Source organism: Phalacrocorax aristotelis, chromosome 2 (genome assembly GCF_949628215.1).
Source record: "Phalacrocorax aristotelis chromosome 2, bGulAri2.1, whole genome shotgun sequence".
NCBI classification, from domain to species: domain Eukaryota; kingdom Metazoa; phylum Chordata; class Aves; order Suliformes; family Phalacrocoracidae; genus Phalacrocorax; species Phalacrocorax aristotelis.
In genome coordinates this window covers 7,816,734-7,824,479 of record NC_134277.1, presented here as the reverse complement: position 1 = coordinate 7,824,479, position 7,746 = coordinate 7,816,734, and the positions used below count along the sequence as shown (strand labels likewise).

Genomic DNA, 7,746 nt, shown 5'->3' with positions numbered 1-7,746 from the left:
AGCGTAAGATGGTTTGACCTACGGCATTTTAGGATATTTGTTTGCTTCCCAGAAGTCAGGGAGGCTCTGGGTTCCTTGGCGTCTGGTTGAGCCAGGGAGGTAGATTAACTGAAGGACTGTTACTGTTTTGTCTTGGGTGAGGCCTTCTGGGCAGCCAGCTGTTTTATTTTGTGTATTGCACAAAAGGTTGCTTTAAAACTGCATGTTCTAGGGATGCAGGGTTCGAAGCAAGAAGGTAAGCTGTGTGATATTTTTTTCCTTTACACTGAAGCCTTCGGTAGCCAACGTTGTTGGCAAAAGCAGGCAGAAGAGAGAACCTTAGAGTATTATCCTTAGAGTAATGGTAATACACATTGCCCTGTCATGCAGAGTTTAAGCCAGAAGGGTCCAGTACAACATGGTGCTAAGGGCCTGATTTTAAAATCATTTAGCTGCCTGTCCTTAGCTGCTACACGTTGCTTTTAGAGCAATGTAATATGCTGAACAGTTCTGAAAGTAGAATCCAAAAGCCTAATGCTGTAGCTGTACTACAATTACCATGCTTTTGTGTACACAATGATCTCCACTGACTTCAGTTGGTTTCTCCATAGGAAAAAGTGTTCACCTGGAATTAAATGCTTATCTGTTTGCAGATACTAGATCATTCGTGTCCTACGTGCTGTCCAGGAGAGAGCCTGAACAAAACCAGGAGAAATTGTAAGGTCAGTGATATTTGTGTGAACCGCATGACGTGTGCTTTCTCAGATCGTACTTCTATAATGCAATGTTCTTGTAACACAGTTCTTACTTTCTTCCATGTTCAAAAGCAGAAAATTCTTGTGTGCTTTCTTCAGTATATCCCTTCCTGCCAAAGCTGTCTCAGAACAGAAGGAAAAGACAGCTTTGCTTTTCCAGCTATGACTTTTTAGAACATTTTTGTCTGATTGTGTTAGGCTCCCAGAGAATGTTTCATGGATATGTGGCATGTTATATCTGTTAAGTCCTTCATCATTCCACAGCACTTTGAAACAGGGAAGACTGAAAAGCCCTGGGTTACAAATGAGAAAACAGTAGCACAGAACTTAACCTCCATAAGATTTCTCTTGGACAAAATTCCCACATGGGAGGATCCTGTTGGCTTCTTTGTTCTTGCCTCAGACCACCAATGTCCGTGACGTTGAACAAACCATGTGGGATGGGGTCCATGCTGAGGACAGGGGGCAAGAGACCTGCTGTAGCTCCCACTTACTGCAGTCAAAACTCTGAGCACATGGTACTCTCAAAATGCAGGTCTTAAATGATATGGCAGTAGACATCTTCTAACTGCTTGTAAGAAAACTGACAGTGGGCATCTCGGTTATTTTGCCAGTTTGGTTTCTTCATGACTGGAAGATAGGGAATGTGGTACAATAGCAGATACATCACCCAATTTGGGGTACCAAGTAACGCATTTGTGTGTAAGTCTTGACCTGCCTTAGGTTTTTTATGCAAACAATAATGAACGAAAAACGTAATTGATAACCGTATTAGTAAGTTAATGATTAATTTACTTTAAAATGTTGGCCTTCAGATTGCCATTAGGAGGCATTTTAGCTAATATAGAGGTCTCAGGATTCTTATTCCAGGTTCCTTGCACACCTGTCTGTCTGTACTAATCAAATTCTTGAGGTTTGCCTCACAGCTGTTAAGAAACAGAAGCTTTACTCTTTAATAGCATGTACAATGCATTATATGGCCATGTTAAGGTCCATACTGCTAAAAGAAACATAGGCATCTCAGGTTTCCAGGTTTATATATAGATTTTTTCTGATGCAACAAAATGAAAAACAAACTCATAAGGCATGTGGAGCTATGCCAAACTGCACATAAACACACTTTAACCCCCAAGACAATATAAACAGAAAAGCATTTGCTTCATCCAGGCTTCTGTCCTAGATTTACCCAGTCAGTTCCAGACTCTTCTTGGTTTTCCTGTCAAGTTTCTGGATCTAATTAGATCCACTTTCATCTCACTAACGTATTACATGAGATATGTAACATTAGAGAATCTCACCAGTATGAGTTGAGATGTAACTTAGATTGTCAGCTTAAAAAATAGCATTGTAGTGTGACCCTAAATCTCCAACCCCTCCATTACATCACTGCTTGCCAAGGAGACTTGGACTAAAACTTGCTAAGCAAGAGTTGTTTTTCACCCCAGGAACCTGTGCTGTCTGCCTGTGGCTCAGACCTTGCAGCTCAGTGGTAGATACCACTCATGACTGGTGGGAGTCCCACAAGTGGTGTGCGATAAGTATTGCAGGAGTTTGCCATTCACCCACCAAATAATAGATTCATGACACTGAAAGGAATGCTGTATTCATGTGTCAGATGTGTAGATTTTGCTTTACCGCTATGGAGGATTTAGGAATAAAACAACACTTAAGAACACAAGATTTTCAATAATGGAGAAAATTACAAAAAGATACAAGATGGGTCACTATGGTTGTGTTTGGCAATAAAGCCCTTTCATAGCTGCTCCAACATGTCATGCAGTAAGAGGCTGGCAGACTGCTTAGTTTCTGCTGTCTATATCACACTTGGTTGCCCTAGAAAACTTTAGAGTTACATCTTTCATGTTCTACTGATAAAGAGGTTACTCAGAGTCTCCTGGAATGGCTGTCCTAGCCTAAAGCAAGCTGTCTTGTCACCTACCCTGCTAACACTTTCCCTTCTTATCTCTTACGATAGGACACTTGGACTCATGTTAATGAAGGAGATCAGGTAATTTCTGTACACTACTGTCTTTAAAGTGCCCAATTAATTTTTCTGTTGTACACTTTGATTAGAACACATTTTGGCTTCAGTTTTTAATTGGTTTTGGTTTGGTTTGGTTTTTTTTTCCTTTAGAAAAGGTGCTAAATTTTGCAAAACATAACTTATATAATGTGCAATTCATAAATAATAAGTAATTATTATAATTCCATTTGAAAATGCAGCTGAAATTAGCTCATTTTAGGAATTTAAATATGATACGTGAAGGTAAATGGATGGCAAAACTGAGAAATGGAGTTTCTAGAAAGACAGTTTCAGGAGCTCTTAGTTACAGAGCCCTTTTTCTGCTTGAGCCCCTCACACCTCTGTTAGCAAGGAGGTGGGAGAATTTAGCCACTAGATATATTGAATGTACCACTCAAGGGTTCTTTGGTTTTGGGTGCAGAGTTGTGTATAGGAGTGTACAGTCCTCATACCTTTACACCTCTGGTGTAACCTTTTTCAGGTGTTTTTACCTCTGTAAGATTTTGAACTTGGTACAGAATAAACATGGTCTTAGCACAGTATGATGGCCTGTAATACAGTCCTCCTTGCATTAAAACTGCCTGTATCTGATACAAGAGTACAAAGTTCAGGCAGTTTGTTGAAGGTTGAACTGGACTGTTCTGATACAATTTTCTTTATCTTATCAAAGGTCCCTCAATGAGCCAGGTGAGTCCAGATTACTTTTTGGTCTCTGGTCCCTTGGTTCAGTCTTTGTCTTCAAGCTGAGTGAGTCAGTTTGCTATTGTCTGGCCACCATTCCCTAATTTTCCACCTATTTTTCTCTCTGGTCATTTTTGTCTGTGACAATATGTTAGGAATATTTTGTTCACAAAACTCTGACTTGCCTTAATCCATCTCAGAATAAAACCTTTCTTTCTCACATTTTCCTAGTTCTGTCTCTGAACGTAACCACAAAAATTTTGATTGCTGTGTGTACTTTGCCCGGCCATTTCGGGTTCCCTGCCACTTCATTTCTTATGCACAAAATCAGACTAAACCTGTCTGCTGTTTCCCCACTTAACATTTCTATGTCCTCAAAATTATTCTTGTATATTAAATGATGATTGTATATTAAATAGCAATTGCATCTTCACAGGGATAGTCACAGCTGTGGTAGGCACCAGTAGCCTGAAAAAGCGGGTTGTAAATTTGGCCCGTTACATTTATTACATATCTCTGATCTGAGAATTGTTAGAATCACAGTTTAAGACCATCCAGACTTAAGTGAGGCTGGTGGGTACATGTTGAATGCCAGCCTGGGACTGCTATGAAACGAGAATCATTTTCGTATGTTTAGTCCAGTTGTATTTCTCATTATGTGTGGCCAGTGGCTCATTTTTCTGAAAGGCCTCTCTTTGGTCAACTTACTTTCCAGCTGACCTTATAAGATTGCAATATGTGTCTGAAAAATCAATTAAAAAAGAACAGAAATACACTTCTATTATATATTAACATGTGTCCTTGTAAAGAAAGGCCATGATCTGGGTATGCAAAGGCTAATAATTGACCAACTTGTGGTGCCATAATATTTGTTCTGTTTATTTTCTTTGCAGAAAGCATGCAAACACTTTGGAGGGACACTAAAAAAAAAACTGCGGAGTGCTCATACCAAGTTTAAATAGGCACATTTTAAAATGTTGAGCAATGATTATCAATGATTACCACAAAGGGCTCCAAAACTCTTCTAACAAAAGAGAAAGTGTAGATTTTAATACATTAAAGGTAATGTATGAAAAATAGGTTTACTTTGGCTCATTGTAAGACTACAAAAAAAGTTGAAGATCTGATGTGATAAAGGCACATGAAAAGACTGGTCTGTGGTTTTGTGTTACTCACAAGAGACAAGTTCAGCATTTGGCTTCAGGAAGTTTCTGAGGGCTCCACAAGGTGCTCAGCATTTACACAACTGTGTCTGCAAACCACTATAAAACTGAAGCCTAACTGTGACATTTGACTTGGAGGAGAAGCTCAGTTCTCAGTGACTTGCAGTGTTTTGGGGGGACAAAGAGGGCAACGCATTCCTGTGTCAATACTAGTGGCAGAGGGCATGTAGCCTGGGACTGTCATGTCTAGTGGCAGCTGAGAACTGATTTGGCCTCCACACTTGTTTGCCTTCCTTAACTTTTGTGCTTTTTTTTTTTGTTATTCACTGATTGTACTCCTTTTCGTCCAACTAGAATTGCCTTGCGCTCTAGAAGTATTCTGCTTCCAAAGACTTCATACCACAGGACTATTTCTTCCCTAAAATACTCTGAGCTATTACAAAAAGATTTACTTTCATTACAGTAATCTTTACCAGGCTAATTGATATTTGGTTGAGAAGTCATTCTGAATTGCTACGCTCATGGTGGTGTCATACCTTCCAGGCTTAATGGTACTTCCAGGAGATGCCAGGACCTCTGAAAGAGGCTTATAATGTTCAGAACTATCTCACAGCCCGTAGGACTATGGTAAAAAGAGTCACTCTCATCCTTTCCCAGTGAATTTTGGGAGAACTTGCCTTTCCTTCAGGGCAAGCACATATATTCTGGGAAAACTTCAGAGGACTTGGAGCGTTTCAATAGTTTAGCTTCTATCCACATTATTCTAAGCAAATAATGGTCTTTCACTCAAGTTAGTAAAATCTTTAATTTCAGTTTAAAACTCAAAACAAGACTGATAGATGAGCTAATCTGTGGTGCTTTCAACATAGGCTTTCTAGCCTGAAAGCACCAAGATCTTAGGGTTACTTTGTTTTTCAGTGAAGAAGAGGTAAGCTGGGGGCTATATCTGAACAACATAATGGCAGGGCAGACTCAGCTGTAGTATCCAGCTGTGAATCTGACACTGATCTTTTGGTAGTCATACCTTGTTGGGCCTAATTCTGAGATTAATGTTTACATCCTGTGTGGGAACATATTCCAGTCATCTGTTATTACCCACGCCGTATTGTATATAATCCCTTTCATTAATATATTGCAGGTTTGTGGGTTTTTTGTGGGTTTTTGTGGTTGTTTTTTTCCCACCCAGTTTTTCATTGAAAATCCATTTCAGAACTTGCTTGCTTTTAAATATAAGAAGCTTCTTCTAATTCCTGGACTGAATGTATACTTGCCTTTTTTTTATTTTATTTTTACATTTTCTCTTGTGTCAACTTTAGATTTCAGCTTAATTGATTTGAGTTAGAGGTGAGAACACTTTCAGAGTCAGGCTGGTGCTTTTGGAAGAACTTATAAATCTGTAATTCCAGTGCTCTTCTAGTTTTCTTCAAGGAGAAAGTACGTGTTTCCTCCTGCCCACTGATTCTTTGATACCAAGAGCTTTTTATTTGCTTAAAGCAATTCTTCAGTTTTGGGAGTTTGTTTTAATTTGGCTTTTGTGACTTGAAATATCTGGTCTCTTGTAGTAGATATTGAAGAAAAAAACAGCATACAGTACTCAGGATCAACTTTGCTAGTGATTGCTTACCCAGAGGATATATAATGAAGCGGCTTTACTGTGAAAAGAGTTAGAGACATGATTTTTTACAGATAAGAAAATGGTATCCTTCACTCAACATTACCATTGAAGCTGTAATTTTTTGTGTGATTCAGTGATAAGTGTTAGTGTGAACTTTGATATGTATATATTTGCTTGGGTATTGGGATTTCCTTAGCTTCTCTTCTAGTGCTAATGAGCAGACTGCACTAAAAATATTTTTCCTGAAGTTGCCCTAATTTCATGGGACATCTGTGTTCTGGTAGGACTAAGCCTTTTGCTAAGGGATTACTGTCAGATTCTGAAGAGATGAATGGGAAAATTTGTCCCTTCATCTCCAAACAGCTTAAAAAGAAATGTCCAAGTTTCCACTCCCAGGAGTCAAGTCTTGCTGCTGAGTTGAATGATAGCAAACCTTAGGGATTTGAAGAATAGTGTAATTGTTCGTCCAAACACCAGAAAGTAAATTCTGAGTATCAAGTACCTAAGAGTGGCATCTGAATAACAAATCTGAATATTCCATTAAATCAAGCACATTGTACCAAGTACTTTGCATTTTATTTTGGCAGTGAGATAATATTTTTTTTTAATACGGATCCTGAAGTCCTGATAAAAACAAAACTTCTGTTATGATAAGATTGCAGGATTAGCCCCAATGTTGGTAATTAATGGCCTGCTTCCAGCGAAAAAATATCAACACTTCTTCCTCACTAGAAAATATAGTTACCTTGGGGCCAATTTTGTATGAGTTGGCGGGGAATGTAGCAGCAGCAATGGTAAGTCCCGTGGCTGGGAGCTAGATTGGGTCAGACAAGGGGTTTTCCAGAGACAGGGAAGCCTGAGGAACAGCAGAGTAACCGCCAGGTCCCAGCAGCTCTCGCAAGCAAGGCTGACACGGCTTGGGCATTTCCAGGAGCAACCACGGGAGATTTGAATGGCCCTGAGGAGTGTGAGCGACTAGGGCATGGTGCGGCAGTTTGCACGGCAGTTCATGTGGAAGGGTGCTGCACCCTGATCATGGGTCCACAGCGCAGAGAAGTGCTCTAGGTCTCTGCCAAAATGGTGGGCAGTCACCTCAGAGCTAAAACCAGTGTTGCTACAGAGAAAGCCCCAGCGATGTCTGATGCTTCCACCCAGACGGAACTGGTAAGGAAGGAGGCTTCAGTACAGGCAGTAAGTTGCAGCGAGTGCCCAGACCCTTCTCCTGGTGAAAAGGTAAGTACCCGCACAAGGTGTACACGGGTTGACGATCTGTTGCATCAGGTGGCCAAGTTGCAGGAAACAGGTAAAAGCCGGCGCAGTATGAGTGGAGCTGAGGCAGAGATAGGTAAGTGGTTTCAGAACCACATTCCAGTAGCAGAAACCACTGAGAACAAGGCACCTTGGACCCTGGTGACCCAAAAAAGCAGGGCTCCACTTTAGTCTTCACCCTCCAGCATCGCTAGCAATAACAGATATGAAGCTTTAACAGCTGCAGACACTCACGAGCAAGGTCCACAAGGTGCAACTGTA

At 40.3% G+C, this 7,746-nt stretch overlaps 1 long non-coding RNA gene across 1 annotated transcript; it reads left to right on the top strand.

Annotated features, from left to right (window-relative positions):
- The first annotated feature begins 610 nt into the window (after positions 1 to 610).
- LOC142053862 (uncharacterized) lies at positions 611 to 6,709 on the top strand. Its single transcript, XR_012659347.1, has 3 exons — positions 611 to 701; positions 2,710 to 2,742; positions 4,332 to 6,709. It is a non-coding gene; the product is annotated as an uncharacterized LOC142053862 (long non-coding RNA).
- Positions 6,710 to 7,746: the final 1,037 nt, after the last annotated feature.